The 21,033-nt window shown below is 38.7% G+C and overlaps 1 pseudogene; it reads right to left on the bottom strand.

Annotated features, from left to right (window-relative positions):
* Positions 1-1,734: 1,734 nt before the first annotated feature.
* Positions 1,735-14,546, bottom strand: LOC110541902 (60 kDa heat shock protein, mitochondrial-like; annotated as a pseudogene).
* Between the last annotated feature and the right edge of the window lie 6,487 nt (positions 14,547-21,033).

The raw sequence follows: 21,033 nt of genomic DNA, 5'->3' as shown, positions 1-21,033 counted from the left end.
CCTTGTGAAATGTTTTCATCTCTTGATGTCCCTGCCATAAATTAATTAGGATAGCTCATTTTCTCCCATATTTCCATAATCCATAAATAAGAATGTAATGTAATTTTTAAGTCAGGAGGGAAAAAAAATCACTTGACTTTTTCTTTCACAAATGCCTGAGTTTGATCCTCTGAAAATACAAGGCAAACTTTCGACACAGACAAGTGGGCCTTGAGTCCTGACTACATTTAAAATAACTCAATCATATTCACAAATGGAATAGATAGCTAGAAACCCCACACTTAGTCTCAAACAACATGAGATCATCAGAGTATGAGGGAATCAGATATTCCTCATCATTAATCTTAATTTCAAAAATTGCATTTGAAGATTTAATTTTCTCTTCTTATGTCTGGATAAGCAATAAGAAATAATCTTTTGGCTCTTAATTGCATTTACTTCTATGACTTTACAAAAGGACAACACTAGACACTATTTGCCAAAAGAAAAAAAAATATCATTGATAATGCTCATTATCACCGTATCCTCGTCTGTAGCCTCAACAGCTGGGTTTCCATGAGAGACAAAAAGTAAATATAAAACACAATTCTTAGCCTTGCTGAATGTCCAAAATTCACCAAAAAAAAAAAATCTGTGTTTACCTGCTATTATAGCAGAGGTGAACACTGTAAAGCTTTCCTTCAAGGGGATTAGCCTTTATTGGAAAATGAGTATTTGAATTAGAAATGTACTAATTTAATCAAGCTATCTTTTTTTAACTTTTAACAGAATTTTGTTACACATAGGTTGTCACAAAATTGGTTACTTTTCTATGTTGTACACAATTATTCTTTCTTTCCTCAGAAAGAATGCTTCTGGCCTTCTCATCTGGTGATGCAAACACTGCATCAAGCCTAACTGTAACAGAAAACTGGAAATGCCTCAGTGATTTAAGCCAAAAGCAGGACACTGGTGTATAGCTCTTGCACTCAGAATCAGGCATGTACAAATGTCTTTATTTGAAATAAGCAAAACAAATTATATGTTGGTGTGGACTGTAACCAGATTTCTCACTACTTTGTGAGTTCTTCTTTCTCTCTTCTACCCTTCCCCACCCCTTTGTCTCTTTCCTGTCAACTCCTAACACTAGGCAGGAGAGAAGAAATAATAGAGGGAAGAGGGGGCTTCATTATTGTTAGACTACTTCCTGCTGATTAAGAGATCAAGTTCCTTGGGGCAAGTTTGGTCTTTGTCTAATTTATCCTTCTTGTTTCTTTTCACACAAAGACTTGACCAACCACAGCCAATAGCAACCAACAGCAACCAACCACCAACCAGTCACCCACCTATCAGGTCTCTAACATTTATGTGCCCTCAGAATCCCATACATCATACACTTGCAGAAACTATCTGAAGCTGAGAAAACCACCCCGGCCAGAGCACGAGGCAAATTGTAGTCAGCTGCGAAAAGGAGTCCCTTATCTCCATACTTGGGGTTAAAACACAAATTCTCACTACAATGGACAATGACAGCAATAAACCATTATATATTGTCAATGGAAACCAAAAACTGATGGTTACAGTAACCAGTGTTCTCTTCATTCAATTTTGTCTGGTGACTTCTCTGAAGTTATGGGTGAGGTTCCTGCCTTGAGCTTCTGATCACAATTCATTGATACGGGCAGAGCATTGCTATAGAAGCCACCTTCCTTTGACCTTCCAAAAGCCCCTCCTCTTTGACTTATTGCTTCCATTTCAAGATTCTTCTGTAGGAATTTCTGTCATTACAGTTTCTAGTATAGTTAACAAGGAGGCCACCCAAGTATCATTCAGTAAAACAGTTCTGATAACCTTTGTTATATCAATAATTGTCTTTTGTACCATCGTCACAAAGTCTCAGAGCATAGCATATAACCGTCTTCTAAAGAATCTTGGAGAATTTACTCAGCTATCAAAAAAAAAAATCCTTCAACCCCTGCATTTTTTTAGCAATAGTCATTGCAGAAATTTTGAGTGCTCTTTTAATAATTTCTATAACCTATTTTCTGATATTCATTAGCTGGCTTTAACAAACCCACAGTTGGAACACACTGAAGCAGAGCACAGGACCTACTGAAAAAAAAAAAGTGCCTTCTTCAACAGCTTCTCTTGTAGCATTGAGAACAACTGCGACTCTTCTCATTCATTTCAACATCACTTGCCTTTCCATTCTTCACCACAGCTACATCTGAAAGTTTAGCCAGTCACTCATTCAGCTTTTCCTTTCTGTATTCACTAGTTGTGACATCAGACCGCTCAGTGGTTTCTTGAATATCTTTGAATTTTAGCTTTGTCACCTTTTACTTTCAAAAGTATGATGTCATCTTTGGTAAAATGGACTTTCCAACTTTTCCTAAGTCATGAGCTTGAACATCTTCAAGGTTAAGATTCCACCCCCTCTCCTCTAAATACTGCACCACCAGTAGTGACAGCTGTGTCTTCAGACTGGTTCTTCCTATTGTCAGCAAACCCCGGAGCTTTAACTGAAAACCAACATTCAGCCGTTCAAAATCAGTGTGCTTAGACTTCTCTATCAACCTCATGAAGAATTACAACCGAGGGCTTCAGATAAGCATTGATAATTTCAAGAGTAGGCATCTTGGAATTCACGTTTTTTTAACCTTTTAAAGAATAATAAAATAAAGAGAAATATATCCTCTATCAAACTTCATGCCTTTAATCATTTCTAAATCATCATTCAAGGTTTTTCCATATTTTACTGTGATGATGCCCTTTCTTCCAACCATTTTCATTGCGTCAGAAATGATGTTTTTCAATGTCTTTCTCCATTTGCAGAAATAGTAAGCTGAGTGATTTCTTCAGGGATTGTAACAAGTTTAGACTTTTTGTTTTGTTTTTAAAGTTCAGTGATTACAGCATAAACAGCCAACTTCATACCTCTCCTGATTTCCGCTGGATTAGTCTCTTTGCTGATCTTCTCCAAGCCCTCCTTAACAATAAAACATGCCAACTCAATAGCAGTGACGGTTTCATTATTTGTGTTATTAACAACATGTTGAGCAAGTTTAGCTCTGTTTTTTTTTAATTTTTCATCAATTACACTTTATTCATTCTGCATCCCCCCATAAGTCCCTCCCTCCTCCCCTCCCAATCCCACCCTCCCTCCTCCCTCTGCTTGCATGCCACTCCCCAAGTCCACTGATAGGGGAGGTTCTCCTCTCCTTTCTGATCTTAGTCTATCAGTTCACATCAAAAGTGGCTGCATTGTCCTCTACTATGGCCTGGTAAGGCTGCTCCCCCTCAGAGGGAGGTGATCAAAGAGCAGGCCAATCAGATTATGTCAGAGGCAGTCCCTCTTCCCATTACTATGTAACCCAATTGGACTCTGAACTGCCCTGTGCAGGGGTTCTGGGTTATCTCTATGATTAGTCCTTGGTTGGAGTATGAGTCTCTGGGAAGTTCCCTGTGTTCAAATTTTCTTGTTCTGTTGCTCTCCATGATTAAATTGACTTTGCAACAGTAACCTCATCTTTCGTTACTTTGGTACCTCCCCAAACTGTTCATCATTAGCTCTTTCCATTCTTAGCCCTATTGTAACAGCTACTGCATCTGCTAAAAGGTCTACACCTTGAAGTAGTAAGGCTCAAGCATCCCCACCAAATTGTGTACCTTCAGCATAGTATTGCTCACTGTGTTCTCACAGAGCCTCTGATCTGTACAGACTCATGCTGCATTCTCTTCCTTCTCTTCCAGGAAAAGCAGTATGGTTGTTCAGAACACCCAAATGCCCATCCACCCCACCCCCATCCATCATCTATTTAAGGTTTCTCTTTCCGATGTCATGTTCCCAAGATTTATTGTTCTGGGATGGTTTTAACATATACTTTTGGGAACAACAATTCAAACCCTAACACTATACAAACATGTAACCATAATAAAACGTAATACTATTAACCTGAAATGAGGTGACAGGGCTCTGCAGCAGGAATTAAAATAACTGAGAAGAAAGGGGAATGGCATTTGCTGGGAGCACATTATTTGACAGCATCTGTTACACATTCTGTATATGTGGTCTCTGAGCATCCCTGCTATCAGACATCAGCCTCCTCTGCCCATTTTAGATAAAAAACAATGAGGTGGCAGGCAGGAAAGAATTCTCCGTGTAGTGAACTAGGAATAGGGGAGCTCTTTAAGGAGCAGAGATGGAACAGTGCTTACCTGTCTGCCTCAAGTGTTTCCCTGTGAAATATTTTTTATGTGTATGAACATTTGTGTGAATGAATGTCTGCTTACCACATGCATGTCTGGTACCCACAATAACTTGAAATTGCCATCATATTACCTGAAAGTGGAGTTGTAGAAGGTTCTGAGCTGCCTTATGGGTGCTGGGAGCCAAACCCAGATTGACTTCAGGAACAGCCACTGTTTAAAATGACAAAGCCATCTCTCTAGGCCCTCTCCCTGCAAAATGTTGATGCTAGGCCTGGTTCTACCAATCATAAGTTGTTTGTTCTTGAATATCTCATTTAACATAAAATTCAACTTACTTATTAATAAGAATTCTTTTGAACATTCAGGTTTTAAAACTTTCTATTGCAAATTTTAGCATATAAATGTTATAAAATTCAATTTGGAAAGTACAGAGAAATTAAAATTAACTGCAATTTGCTAGTCTAATAAATACACCATGAATTCTTCAATAAGATGCCTTTCTGATCTCATCCTAGTAAATGTACAACAATAGAATTTCCTTTTTGTTTCACTAAGTTTTGAAGAAAAGCAAATGACTCATCACTAGAGAGGCCTGCCACATTAGCAAAACTGAAGGGAGACAGAAAAACTCATCTTCTAACAGGATCATCTTCGTATTTGAAAGGTTTGTTTACCTTACAGATGCTTATCCAGGAAGCATGACTGAAATGTCACATACCCATAAGCATACACACAGATGTATACCAGCTTTTAGGAGGAAAAAAAAAAAAACTAAATGGAACCTAAGGGCCAGAGCCAAGAGGAATGAGAAATATAACCCTGAAAGAATATCTGAAAATACAGAACATTAAAGGAGGGAGAGGAGAGAAAGCCCAGACAGAAGAGACGTTTTGAACTGCATCCAAATGGACTCATAATGGACCTAACAGTGACTTGAAGTGAAAAGCAAAGAACTGTATTGCACCATTCTCTGGACACTGTGCATTTGATTATCTAAGACTTTCCAGTAATGGACCAGGTGCCCTTCCAAAACCTAAGTGGCTATACAATATATTTTGGAATATGTAGTGGAACACATAATTTTATGGTGTGCCTTTTTTTTTCTATTACTTAGTAATTTATAAGTATTTTAATGTAATCGTACAGTCTTCATGAAGCACCATCTTCAATGGCTTCCAGAGATCATTTCAATCACCAGTGCCTATCACTGCTGAGCCATCTCAACAGCTTCCATAATCTTTTTTTGTTTGTTTGTTTTTTACTACTGTCCCACTTTTATTCGTTCTTTGAGGATTTCATTCAGTGCACCTTGATTATATTTAATTCTCCACTAGTTCTTACCAGTTCCACCCCTCCTTCTCACTCATCCGATTTTTCTTTGTTTTTGAAAAAAAAATCTTGAAGTATAGTGTGTGCTGCTCATAACTCTTAGATGTGTGGATTTCACTGGAGTATGATTGACCTATTCATACATGTATTCATATGGAGTGTGTATTGAACCATATTCTTGTGTGTGTGTGTGTGTGTGTGTGTGTGTGTGTGTGTGTGTTTACTTTACATCCTGAGGGTGGCTCCTTCCTTCCCGGTCCCCCCACTTGCCATCCTTCTTTCCCTCCCTCTCTCCCTTTCCCCAGAAAATAAGAGCACCTCTCCCCACAAATCACCAAATCACACCAGGACTACACATATCTTCATCCCCTTAAGGCCAGGCAAGGTATCACTGCCAGGGGCAAGTGATCCAAAAGCAGGCAACAGAGTCCGTATTAGAAACAGCACCAGCCCCTCCACTTGCCAGGCGCTCCATATGAAGACCGCCTCACCAGCTGACTACATGTGTGCAGGAGACCTAGGTCCAGTTCATGCATGCTCCCTAGTTGATGTCTCACTCTCTGAAAACTCCCATGGGACTGGGTTAGTTGGCTCTGTTGGTCTTCTTGTGGGTTGCCTATCCCCTCTATGTCTGTCCATCTTTCCCCAAACATTTGCACAGGACCCCCAGAGTTCTGCCCCAAGTTTGACTGCAAGTCCCAGCCTCTGTCTTGAGCCTCTGTTGGCTGGAGCTTCAACAACGACAGCCACGTTAGGCTCCTGTCTGAAAGCACAGCATAGTATCATTAATAGTGTCAGGGGCTAGCTCTCTACCATGGCGTAGGCCTCAGGTTGGGCCAATTATTGTTTGGACTTTCCCTCAGTCTTTGTTCCCTAGTTATCCCTGTAAGCAGGGTAATTTTTGGACCATGGTATTGTCAGTAGGTTGTCGTTCCCCTCCCTCCACTCGTCCTGCCTGGCTAGGAGGTGGTAAGTACAGTCTTCATGTCCACCACCCATCCCATTGGGAGTCTCAGCTAGAGTCACACCCATATCCTCACAGGAGCCTACCCTGTGGCAGGCCTCCAGCTTGACAAAAAGATGTCCCTCCCAGTTTCCCTTCTTGTTCCGAGCCCTCTTACCTCCCACCCTCCTTAGCTTCCATAATCTTAACTTTAATATCAACATAATATCCAAGTGAATTCATATACCAAACACAATTAGACTTGGTAGTTTTTTTTTTTTTCAATTTGAATGCCAAGGTAGCTATCTGGTTAATAAAGCAGGTTATCATTTTAAGCTTTCAATACTTTCTTGATGGCAATATTGGTTTCTATATAGAGACTCATGAAATCAATATCAGAAGAGAAAAATGAATGATACATCATACACAATAAAAACCAACAAGAAGACATACAAAATACTAAAGATGTTGTTATGGAGAGATATTTCTAAGCCTTAAAACATAGAGGGTTTGTTTGTTATGGTTTGTTTTTGATTGGGCAAACTTTCTTACTTTTATTTTTTCTTCACAGTTTATTCATTATATATCCTGATTAAAGCCCCCCCTCAACAATCCTCAGTCCCACTATCCCTCCATCTTCTCCACATCCCCTTCCCCTAGACCACTGTAGGGGAAGCTCTCCACTATTGTCATCTTCCCACAGTTTAAGTCTCATCAGAACTGCTTGGATCCTCTTCCTCCGGGGCCTGCCTCATCAGGAGAGTTGATCAGCTAGCAGTCAACTGAGTTCTTGATAGAGGCAGGCCCTGCTCTCCTCACTCCACATGGAGACTGCCAATCAGCCATATCTGTGCAGGAGGTCTAGGTTCTCTCCATGCATGGTCCTCCATTGGTGCATCAGTCTCTGCAGGATCTCCTGGGCTCAGATCTTTTAGTTTTGTTAGTCTCCTTGTGGGGTTCCTATCCCCTCCATGTCCCTCTATCCCCACCCCTTTATTCCTCCATAAGATTCCCTGCACTCTGCCCAAAGATTGGCCATGAGTCTCAGCATCTGCTTCGATCCCCTGCTGGGTAGATCATTTCTTTTAACTGTTTCTGTTTCCTGAGGGTTTATAGGTCTATTTAGATTATTTATCTGACTTTGATTTACCTTTCATAAGTGGTATTTATCCTGAAAATCGTCCATTTCTTTTTAGATTTTACAATTTTGTAGACAACAGATTTTTGAAGTAAAATGATTCAACATATGAAAATCTGTCAATGTAATCCACCATATAAATAATCTGATCATCTCATTAGATGCTGGAAAAAGTCGTTGACAAAATCCAACAATTCTTCATGATAAGTCTTGGAAAGATCAGGTATACAAAGCACCTACCTAAACATAATAAAGGCAACATATAGAAAGCTGCTGAAGAACATCAAATTAAATGGAGAGTAGCTTAAAGCAATTCCAGTAAAAACAAGAATTAAGCATGGCTATCCATGTTCTCCTTATCTATTCAATACAGTACTTGAAGTTTTACCTAGAGCAAAAAGACAACTACAGGAGATCAAAGAGATACAAATTGAAATAGAAGAAGTCAAAATATTGCTATTTGCAGATGATATGATATATACATAACTGACCCCAAAAATTCCATCAAAGAACTTGTATAGCAGATAGACACTTTCAGCAAATTAGCTGGATAAAAAAAACTAACTCCTACATCCAATGTCCATCCTATTTGTCTTTCTAAGTGAGGATTGATCATCTTACCCTGGGTCCTCTTTCTTGTTTAGGTGTATAGATTTCAGTATGTTTATCCTATCTTATAGGTCTACATAAGTGAGTATATATCATGTGTGTCTTTCTGCTTTTTGGATACCTCACGTAGGATGATCATTTCGTTTCTACGTCCCTGGATGTAGGAGCAAACAAGTAACAGGACAGGAGCCTACCACAGAAAGCCTCTGAAAGATTCTGCCTAGCAGTGTATCAAAGCAGATATTAAGACTCATAACCAAACCTTCAGCAGAGTGCAGGGAATCAAAAAAAAAAAAAAAGGTGTGGGGGGGGAGTTAATATGACCTAGAGAAGACAGGAGTTTCATAAGGACCAAATATTCTGGGCACATGGGTCTTTACAGGGGTCTTTTAGGAGACTGTTTTTCCAAACAAGGACCATGTATGGATGCAACCTAGGACTTCTGCTCAGATGTAGCCCTTGGTAGCTCAGTATCCATGTGGGTACCCTAATAAGGGAACAGGGACTGTTTCTGACATGAACTCAATGGCAGGCTCTTTGACCTCCTTCCCCCCCCCCGACCTCCAAGGGAAGAGCAGCCCTGCTAGGCCACAGAGGAGGACTTTGTAGCCAGACCTGAAGACACCTGATAAACCAGTATCAGATGAAAGGGGAGGAGGTTCTTCCCTATCAGTGGACTTGGAGAGGGGCAGGGAGGAGATGAGGGTGGGAGGGTGGGATTGGGTGGGAAAGAGGGAGCGGGATACAGCAGGGATACACAGTTAACAAACTTTAACTAATATTAAAAAATAAAAATTAAAAAAATAATAAATAAAATATAAATACTAACTCAAAAAATCAGTATCCCTATTATTTGTATATAATATCTTTATATACAAATAATAAACAGGCTGAGAAAGAAATCATGGAAACAACATCCTTCACAAGAGCCACAAATAATATAAAATAGTTGGTGTAACTGTAATCAAGCAAGAGAAAGACCTGTATAACAAGAACTTCAAGTCTTTGAGGACAGGAATTGAAGAAGATATCAGAAAATAGAATGATCTTGGATGCTCAGGGATTGGTAGGATGAACATAGTAAAAATGATCACCTTTAAAAAAGCAAGCTACAGATTCAAAGCAATTCTCATCAAAATTCTTTACAGACCTCAAAAGAACAATACACAACTTCATATGAAAAACAAAATATCCTAGACTATCTAAAACAGTCCTGATTAATAAAAGAACTTTTGGGGTATCACTATCCCTGATTTTAAGCTGTACTACAGAGCAATAGTAATAAAAGCCACAAGTTATTGGCATAAAAAAAAAAAAAAAAACAGACAGGTTGATCAATGGAATTGAATTGAAGATCCAGAAATAAACCCACTTCCCAAGAGACATTTGATTTTTGACAAAGAAGCCAAAATTATAGAAAAAAGAAACGATCTTCAAAAAAATTGTGTTGGTTTAACTGAATGTCTACATGTAGAATGCAAATAGATCTGTATTTATCACCCTGAAAAAAACTCAAGTCCAAGTGAATCAAAGACCTCAACATAATATCAGATACAATAAAGAGAAAGTGAAAAATAGCCTTGAATCCATTAGCACAGAAGCCAACTTTCTAAAGAGAACACCAATAGCTCAGTCTCTAAGATCAACAATTAGTAAATGAGACCTCATGAAACTGAAAAGCTTCTGTAAGACAAAGGACAAAACAAGAGCTTACTAAATGGGTGAAGGTCTTCACTAATCCCACATCCAAAAGAAGGCTAATATCCAAAATATCTAAAGAACTCAAGAAACTAGACATCAACAAAGTACCCCAACTAAAAATGGGGTACAGATCTAAACAGCAAATTCTCAACTGAGGAATATCTAATGGCAGAGAAGCATTTAAAGAAATGTTCAACAGCCTTAGCCACCAGAAAAAAAAAATGCAAATCAAAATGGCTTTGAGACTCCATCTTATACCTGTCAGAATTGCTAAAATCAAAGACTCAAATGACAGCTCATACTGGCAAGGAGATGGAGCACAGGTAAAATTCCTCCATTGCTGGTGGGAGTATAAACTTGTACAGCCACTTTGAGAATCAATTTGGTAGTTTCTCAGAAAATTGGGGCTAGATCTACCCCAAGAACTAAGTATACCACCTCTGGGAATGTACCCAAAAGATGTTCCACCATTCAACAAGAACACTTATTCAACTATGTTCATAGCAGCTTTATTAGCAATAGCCACAAAATGCAAACAACCTAAATGTCCATCAACTGAAGAAGAGATAAAGAAAATGTGGTACATTTACATAATAGAGTATTACTCAGCTACTAAAAACACTGACATCATAAATTTTGCAGGCAAATGAATGGAGCTAGAAAAGATCATCCTGAGTGAGGCAACCCAGACTCAGAAAAACAACCATGGTATGTACTCACTTATAAAGTGTATATTAGCCATAAAATAAAAGATAACTATGCTACAATCCACAGACCCAAAGGAGCTATGTAACAAGGAAGGGGGAATGCTTGACTGTCACTGAGAAGACAAAATAGAATGTTTATCATTGGGGTGGTGAAAAACAATAGGGGGGATGGGGATGGGTACAGGAGGGATCAGATAATTTAACTTTTATAGAAAAATTACATTCAAAGCTGTAGAAATGGCTTTATAAGAGAATTTTGAAATAGATTTATATAAGTATACAGTATACAGTATACAGAAAGGTTTATAAATTAATTTTATGGATTATGATTCCCACATTCTGTCAGTAAATTTCTTAATTGCTAATAAATAATAACTACTAAGCCTAATTTAACAACAACAAAAAAACATAGTTAGTGGAACTGGACAGTACTCTTCTCCCACAAATCCAGGTACTCTATAAATTTATGAAGGCCCATGGAGCTTTCTAAAAGAAAAAAAAAATGTCTCCATGGGATGTTTGATGCTGATTGAAAGCCAGCTGAAACAAAATCAAAGAAAAATCATGTAATCCCAAGAGAGGGAAAAAAATGCTTCAAAATACATGGTAATTAAGATGCAAACTTGAACTCTGGAACATTACACAGAGGAACAGTTATGCAACATTTGGCTAAGGCCTCTTCATACAGCCACCTTTGTATGCCATGGGCAAAAAATAGCTAGGTATATATGCTATTTAAGCCAGTCTCTAACAATTATCATGTTTAAAATTAAATTCTCCGATTTGGCGTAAAGCAAATGTACTATAGAGTCACATGGAAGGAAAATGTATACACTTCTTACAAAAAAAAAGGCAATTGTTAAATCATGTTTAACAATACATGTTAATAACATGGCATACATGTTTCCTGTATGCCATGCTGATTTCAAACCCCTGATAATGAACTTCACAATTTTTTAAATTAATTGTAATATTAGTGATAGCAGTAATATTCAGAGAAAGCTGGTCCTTTGAAGAAGTAATAGTCTTTACAGATCTATTTCAATGAAGCTATATTAAATTATTTGAAGTCAATAAATGTATTTGAACATCTTAAATTAAACATGAAAGAAGAACTCTGGGAAAGCAAAACACGATGGCAGTTCAGACTAACTAAATGTGACAGTCCAAGAGAAATTTGGCTTAATTGTACTCACATTGTTGAAGCAATCCATACCACCTTCACTCCTAAAATGTATGATGTAATGAGCATGTTCCAAAAGAGTTCACCCAGGATCTTCTAATTCTTCCTTCCTGATAAACTCCAAGGAGCAGATAAAGGGAAATCACTGTCATTTCTAGAAGCCAATAAAAAAAAGTGTAGAGTCAAATAAATTGTGAAAATGGTATGCACCAAGCCTCAAGAAAAGACAGACTCTTCAGTTAAAGACTGAAAAAAGAAAGCAGTCATAGAAAATTCAGAACTTCAGTAGAGATGAGAAGGCAAGATTTGGAGTATAAGGAATAGAAATGTACAACTGTCCAGTCAGTCATACAAGTAATTAACAGTATGATATGCTAGCAATCATTCAAGGTATTGGGGGACAAGTAATCATGCTGATTTTAATTAATTAAAAATGTTTGCAACAAAGAGATCTTCAATTAATGAGTGTATTCCATTTGTTTTCCCTATTGTAGCACAAAAAGCTAATCTCATTCATGTATGGAATTTAGAACTTAACATCAATGTAGTCTTCTCCACTCTTTACCATTCATTCCTTCATCTATTCATTTAGTGCTGAATTCATCTATAACCCAGGCCCTCTGTATAGTGATGAATACATACAGAGTTATGACAAAGTCCATTTCCTTTTCACTTGAGTATCCAGGCCACTCAGGGGGTGTCATAGTATTTAATGCAGATGTCTGAAACACGAAAGAATTCCCAATAATATCTCAGTGATGGAAAAATGGCTCAGCAGGTAAGAGCAGTGGCTGCTCTTCTGAACAACCTGGGTTCAATTTGTATCACCCACATGGTGGGTAAAAACTGTCTGTAACTCCAGTCTCAGGGAATCCAATGTCCTCCTCTGGCCTCTGAGGGAACCAAGCATGCATGCAATCAAAACTTATAAACATAAAGCATAAATAATTTTTAAGAGAATATCTCCAAAAGTTTAATAATTCTGCTTAAAAGTTGACTCCTTCTGACCAAAACTAAAATCAATCACAGTTCTGTCTCTACTTTGGGCAAGTTTTTCAGCAGAGAGCCTGTCTTGGCCGTAGAGAAAATTTAAACAAGTTTTTAAAAAGCTAAAACATAGCTTGAAGCCAAAAGACCTCTTTGTAATCCTGCTAAGAGCTAGATTGAATTTCATGATTTCCTTATTTTTCATTGCTGAGTAATATTCCATTGTGTAGATGTACCACAATTTCTGCATCCATTCTTCAGTTGAGGGGCATCTGGGTTGTTTCCAGCTTCTGGCTATTACAAATAAAGCTGCTACAAACATGGTTGAGCAAATGTCCTTTTTGTGTACTTGAGCCTCTTTTGCATATATGCCCACTAGTGGTATGGCTGGATCTTGAGGAAGCGCTATTCCTAGTTGTCTGAGAAAGTGCCAGATTGATTTCCAGAGTGGTTGTACAAGTTTACATTCCCACCAGCAGTGGAGAAGGGTTCCCCTTTTTCCACAACCTCTCCAGCATGTGTTGTCACTTGAGTTTTTGATCTTGGCCATTCTCATGGGTGTAAGGTGAAATCTCAGGGTTGTTTTGATTTGCATTTCCCTAATGGCTAGTGAGGTTGAGCATTTCTTTAAGTGCTTCTCTGCCATTTGGTATTCCTCTACAGAGAATTCTCTGTTTAGCTCTGTTCCCCATTTTTTAAGTGGATTACTTGGTTTGCTGCTTTTCAGCTTCTTTAGTTCTTTATATATACTGGATATGAGTCCTCTGTCAGATAAAGGGTTGGTGAAGGAAATCATGAAATTCGCAGGTAAATGGTGGGATCTGGAAAGGATCATCCTGAGTGAGTTGTCCCAGAAGCAAAAAGACACACATGGTATATACTCACTCATATAGACATACAACATAGGACAAACCCACTAAAACCTGTGCATCTAAAGAAACTAAGCAAGAGAGAGGACCCTAACTAAAATGTCCAATCCCCATCCGGAAAGGCAAAGAGGATGGACATCAGAAGAAGAAGAAAACAGGAAACAACCTAGGAACCTACCACAGAGGGCCTCTGAAAGCCTCTGCCCTTCAGACTATCAAAGCAGATGCTGAGCCTGATGGGCAACTGTTGGGCAGAGTGAATGGAATTTTAGGTAAGAACTGGGAAATAGTAAGAGCTGGAGAGGACAGGGTCTCCACAAGGAGAGCAACAGAACAAGAAAATTTGAACACAGGGAACTTCCCAGAGACTCATACTCCAACCAAGGACTATTCATGGAGATAACCCAGAACCCCTGCACAGATGTAGCCCAGGGCAGTTCAGAGTCCAATTGTGTTACATAGTAATGTGAAGAGGGACTGCCTCTGACATAATCTGATTGGCCTGCTCTTTGATCACCTCCCCCTGGGGGGGAGCAGCCTTACCAGGCCATAGTAGAGGACAATGCAGCCACTTTTGATGTGAACTGACAGACTAAGATCAGAAAGGAGAGGAGAACCTCCCCTATTAGTGGACTTGGGGAGTGGCATGCAAGCAGAGGGAGGAGGGAGGGTGGGATTGGGAAGGGAGGAGGGAGGGGCTTATGGGGGGATGCAGAATGAATAAAGTGTAATTGATGAAAAATTAAAAAAAAAAGAGCTAGATTGATCATAATCCACACTCAGAATTGCTTGGGCAAACTAACTCACATACACCAAATCCAATCAACATCATGAGAGCATTAGATAGTCATTACCTGTTCTCTTTCCTGGCAGCTATCAAGCCAGCCATAGTCAGTTTACACATCAGCTTCCCTTTGTTCTTAAATCCTCAGTTTAAAAGGACAAAAGACATTCCTAAAATTATCTTCTCTAAGTGAGATATAGCTAGTATTTAAGTAGTAATGCAAAAGTCGGGTACCAAGTTTTATGTCAGTTACCTACAATATCTCTGACAGAGCCATGCTCATGACTACATGCAGAACTGATTGAGATGCCTAAAAATACCTGTGTCAGAACTAAATTTTCTCATCATACACAATTTTTAATGACAGCAAAATAGAAACCCATCTTAAAGTGCTTGATTCTTGAAGGTCATCTGACACAATTTTTAATGACAGCAAAATAGAAACCCATCTTAAAGTGCTTGATTCTTGAAGGTCATCTGAACCCATTTAGATCCTAATAAGAGTTGCATTGTGTTGAAATACTGCTTGCTTTTGAAACACCTTTTAAGCAATCTACAAGCATCAGGAAAAAAAATCTGGATTTTTTAATATATCTTTGAATCTTTTACTCTTACAGGCCACCCCCTAAAATAAATGTGTCTATTCATTTCATTTTTCTTAAATGATTGACTAATATACTACTACTCCTGTTGGGGAAAATATACAAATATCACATAGGCAACAAAAAAACAGGCAGACAAACAACCCTGAAAGAAACATAACTAGGATCAAAACAATAAGAACTCCTGATATATCAGTCAGTGTTTTTCAGAGGTTCATCCAGATGTTTCCAACTGCCAACATCATCCTCACGGAGTATTTTACACCTTCGGTATTCCCCACAGCACGGTGTTTGGGAGGACAATTACCACATTTTGAGGAACACTGTCTGCCATGCCCTAGAAACACTTCCATTGCTTTAAGACTAAGCTAGGCTTACAATTATCACCGCATTGTTCTCAATCACTGCCCAGAGCTTTACTTGATGTTAACTTTTCTGTCTTTGTGAAATGGCAAATAGGTGGGTTGTAAACACAACAGTGAGATGGATCTGCAAATGCTTGGAGGTTCCTGCCACGCTGCCTAAAAAGGTCACTGGTTCAAGGTTGTACAGATTAGAAGTAAAGGCTAGTTTGTGACTGTAAATTTCCTGGCTTCCACAGCTTACAGTTAGAAATGACTTATGGAGAAAACCGTTGAAGCACTGCCAAGAATAACATAACACATAGCAGTAAAAGAAAAAAAAAGTGTACTCTGATAGCCAATCAGCTCATACTTACATGCTGTGTCTGTGGTCCCAAAGTTTGTATTTTGAGTATGTAATTATACACAGAGAGAGATGTAACTTTTAAAAGTTCAACTATATAATTTTAAATTTGAGAAACAATATGCTTAAAGTTGTATAAAATGTTAAGGAGGTCATTACCAAATTTAATTTTAGTCATCTTCTGATCCAAAAGTTGTATAAAATGTTAAGGAGGTCATTACCAAATTTAATTTTAGTCATCTTCTGATCCACTTCGCCCTAAGGCACATAGATGAACCCAAAGCAAAACTACCTATTCTTCTAAGACTTTAGAATAAGTAAACTCAGATATTTACAACCTGAAAATTGTTAAGCTTTAATGTATCTAAGCCCAGCTTGCTGTCTCTCTTTCCAATGTATCTACCTTAAATGTAAGTACAAATTAATTAACGTCCCTATTCACAGTTCCTTTCCACTAGAAACAAGCCAGTTTGTAGTTAGAGGTGAGGGTAGCAAAGCAGAAGGCATAATCAATAGCCTGTTAAGGTAGACCACAAGAAATCTGATCCCCAGGGACTCGGAAAGTAAAAAAAAAAAAAAAAAAAAAAAAAAAAGGAAGAAGTAAATGGGGGTAAGATAGCAAATCTACACTATAATTTAATTTGTAACTTTAAAAACTGACTATTTTGCCAAGAAGTCTTTTATCACATTTCCTTCAGAAACAAAAATTCACGACTCTCAGTCTTTCATCCAATTTGAGTTAAACACATAGAGAGGAAAGAGAAATCAAATCTCCAAAGGGTTTCATTTGACAACTATTTCAGCAGATTTCATATAGCGACATTTTGTCCCAGTTATATGCCCTTGTTTTGCAGGTTAAACACCAAAGTCATCCTGCATATTAAAATGATCACATCAAAGCCACAGCTAAAAGTTAGATCAACATAACCAAAACCAAGACTCACTCAAATATATGTACAGGTCACTGCCATCACCATTCTCTGTGCTAAAGATACAGAGGATCAAAACAAATGATGTCTATGCCCTCAATAGATACAGACAGTTAAAAAGTACAAGCATGTAATATCTATTTTAGGGGTGGTTATAAATGCTAAAGTATTGTGAGTAATAAGTAATGAAACCCAGACAAATGATTTAGTAAAATTCTTCCACATAGAAATTTAAATATATATTAGCATCAGGCAATGCTGATGTTGACATTGATGATAATACTTATGATATAATGTTATCATTCTCCCAAAATCTTAAGGGAATGCTGAGGACACAGTTAGGAGACCAGAAATGTGCTGAAAAAAAAAAAGTTTCCTGTGAATAGAATACCTCTGAACTAAAATTTTAAAGATTAATGAGAAGCATAATTTAACATGAAGGGGAACCTCACAGAGTGGCTCACTCAGAACCCTTTAAAGCACTAGACACTCCCTGTATCTTCTTGAGCGACAGCTCAGGAAAAGTACCTGACACAATGAGGAGCCGTGTATCTGGGCTCCAACTTGCTTGTCCACCCAGGTTTTCGCTCTTACATCATCTGGTGAGAATTCCTCATATGATCAATTTATTAACACCAAATCAAGTAATGCAATGCTTCTTTCCACGGATTCATTTGTCCAGGAATTTTGTGTACAAACCAGCCGGTTCCCACCTATTATCTGTAGGCATAGACCTATGGGGTCATATGCTTAAAGAAAACTGACACTCCCTCTCCTAAAAGCCAGCAACAGTCAATAGTTCCTCAACTGATGGTAGTAGCTCATGATGCCTTTCCTGTTACGTGCTGGAATGTTGATTGACTTGATAACCACGGCTTCTGCGAGCTCATGAGAGCAGCTGCTCTATCATATCCAGAAGTTGCTGTTTCAGTCCAGCCCTCCCCAGCCTCCGACTCATACAAACTTTCCACCCCTTTCCACGATAGTCCCTGCGCCCTGAGTAGACAGTTGGGATATGCCTGTCCCATTTATGACGGCGCTCTCCGCAGACACTGTTCTTTGCAATTGGAACAACTGGGAGTTTCTACATGAATCACAACCCACTATACAAAGAAACGTCTCCGATAAGCTCTGAGGTCGGCATTAAGCTACTGATATAAAAACGAAGGTAGAAGGTAGTTTGATAACATGATTATTTAGCAGAATGATAGTACTAGGTTTAACCCTGGGGCCTAAAAGCTTCCCAGTTTTGCGGTTTGGTCCAGATTTACAGCACCAGGCATGGGCTGTAAATACAGTCCTAAAGTGGGTGTTTACCCTCCATAACCTCTGTGCCACTATTACAACCATGGGCATACCTTGCCATTCTGGGCATTATTTGTCATTACTGTAGCTCACAGGATTTATAGCTGGATGAAGTAGCCAACAGGGAAGAAACGTCCTGATCATGGAAACTTGATTTCCCCATGTCCTGAGACCAAAATATAATGTGTCTTCAGCAACATTGTCTTACCATCAAGCTCTTGTGGGCAACCAAGAGCAACAGCTTTACCCTGATTTGTTTGGGGGGCCCCAGACACCCATGACCAACAACTTGAAAGAAGGAATCTCACACCTGTGACAAGGTTTTTGTGTTGTTCCATTTTGTTCTGTTAACAAACTATGGCTACTTGGAGGAACATTATCCTACATCATAGTATTTCTTGAGGGTTGATTCAGTTGTTCTAGAGCCTCATACTTCATGCTCGCCTTGCTTGAAAATATCCAGATGCCTAGATTCTCCCACACATTCTAGAGACTTTCAATGTCAGAAACTCATCTGTGTTTCTACACGATAGAAAATATAGCACCTCAGATCTCATTAGAATAGTGCACTTATATATTTATCTTTTTTATTAAAGAGGATAAAGGAGGACATTTTCCCAAAGAAATGTTATGAAGAACAGAGAACAGGAAAACATCTCTGAGTTTTGTCTACCCTTCACCTAATAAATGTTGCAGGGAAGTAAGCCATTTCCATAATTCATGGGCATCCTGTGATGTGCAAGGTTATTTTTGAATTTGTTTCTCCTGTAAGAAAAGGTTTCCTTCCTAAAATTAGATAGTGAATCTACTTCCAAAGCCAGTAATCAAACATAAGTTAAAGCTCCTTAAATAAGGGAGAGAACATTTCAGAGCTCTAAAATCATTAGAAATAGGTCACTGAGCGCTTCAATAAAACTTCAGAAAAGGTTCCAATAAAAAAGTATTCTCATTAAGAAGCTGTAAAGTAACCCGCTATCAAACATGGGGAAAATCACATACGCAAAAGCAGCAAAAATATAGTCTATAAAGTCATTTAATGAAGCAGAAATTTGTATCTATGCCACATCCAATGCACTGCTAGGAATACCTCAGCAAATTCACTAATTATGAACCTAACATTATCCACAGTTATTACGGCTATTACTCAGCAATACAAGATTTAAAGTTGGTTCTCTTTTTATCATAGTTAGAAAAGAAATATTGGCACATATATGGTCTGCTTAAATAGGTTAGAAAATGGGAGGGAATTTATTAACTATCCCTTTAATTATACAAACAGAGTTTCCATAATTCTGAAACTGAATTCTATGACACAGACAGAATTCCCTATAATCTAGCTGTAAATAGTAATTACAGTGTTCAGAGAAGAAAATGCTGTATTTTACTTTTTTTTTTTTACATCTATATTATTACCTACTGCTTTAAGTCATTTGATAATTGTCTAAAACTTTTCTGGTGGGGAAATTCTCACATTTTTTTTGGAAGTCCTAACTTTATTTTCACGAAAAAAATATAAGAAAAAAAATTGTTCGGTCGTTTTTAAATTAAAGGACAGTGGGGGAGGACATTTGCTGTTGAACTTTAAAATGCTATCTTTAGCAGATCCTTGGTGGATTGCATAATCATTTCAAGACCGTGGATTAACAATCATAGACAGCACAGACACCGACCTGCATCACAGAATCCATACACACAACCAAAAATTCACCCTCCTCAGAGGGCAGAATGCAGAATGCTCCCAGGTAACCTGCTAGCTAAGCAACACATGTCCCAGTACTAATATGCTAGAGATCAGAAAAAAAAAAGAAACCTGAAAAGACCTCATTAGGGATAAGAAAAACAGCAACAGTCATACGTGCCCCAGTATTAGATGTCAGACACTAGAAAGCAAAGCAAAAGTCACTTATCTACTCACAGTACAGGTCTGTATCCATACCTACTTTGGCCCAGACATCATAGGCTTCATCCTCAGGCTGCTGAGCAAAGCAGTCAATGCCGTGAAGCTATATCAGAAAGAGAATAGTTTCAACTTTCCTGGGCTTCAGACATGAGTATTTCATAATCACTCCTTCCTGGTGTCCATGAAAAATTTCACTCACTGTGTGTCATCGTCACCATTGACTCAGCCTCTTATGTCCCCACCCCCATGCACCAAGCCCTCCACTTACTCAAATGATTGCTCAAGGCAGAAATCTAAGTGTCACCCCTGATAGCTCCTTCTCTCATGTGTGCATCTATTCTCCAGGCTTTCCAGATTTCATTCGTTCATTTCTTTATTTTTAATGAAATTTTTTACATTAATTACATCTTATTCTCTTTGTATCCCAGCTGTAACTGCCTCCCTTATTCTCTCCCAATTCTACCTCCCCCCATCTCCTCCCATGCCCCTCTCCAAGTCCACTGATAGGGGAGGTCCTCCTCCCCTTCTATCTGACCCTAGTTTATCAGGTCTCATCAGGACTGGCTGCAACGTCCTCTTCTGTGGCCTGGCAAGGCTGTTCCTCCCTCAGGCGGATTGGTCAAAGAGCCAGCTGCTGAGTTCATGTCAGAGACAGTCCCTGTTCCCTTTACTAGGGTACCCACTTGAATCCTGAGCTGCCATGGGCTACATTTTGAGCAGGGGTTCTAGGTTATATCCATGAATGGACCTTGATCCTTGGTTGGAGTATCAGTCTCAGAAAAGACCCCTGTGCCCAGATATTTTGGTACTGTTGCTCTCCTTGTGGATCTCCTATCCTCTCCAAGTCTTACTAACTCCCAATTCTTTCATGTGATTCCCTGCACTCCGCCTAATATTTGGTTATGAGTCTCAGCATCTGCTTTGATACCCTGTTGGGTAGTGTCTTTCAGAGGCCTGCTGTGGTAAGCTCCTGTCCTGTTTCTTGTTTTCACCTTCTTCCAATGTCTATCCCATTTGTCTTTCTAAGTGAGGAATGAGCATCTTACCCAGGATTCTCCTTCTTGTTTAGCTTCTTTAGGTGTGCAGATTTTGAAACTGAAAAGCTTCTGTAAAGCAAAAGACTGTCGTCAGAACAAAATGACAGACTACAG

The sequence above is a fragment of the Meriones unguiculatus genome, chromosome 12 (assembly GCF_030254825.1).
Source record: "Meriones unguiculatus strain TT.TT164.6M chromosome 12, Bangor_MerUng_6.1, whole genome shotgun sequence".
NCBI lineage: Eukaryota > Metazoa > Chordata > Mammalia > Rodentia > Muridae > Meriones > Meriones unguiculatus.
The sequence above is the reverse complement of the archived record's forward strand: the minus strand, read 5'-3'. Positions and strand labels throughout refer to the sequence as shown.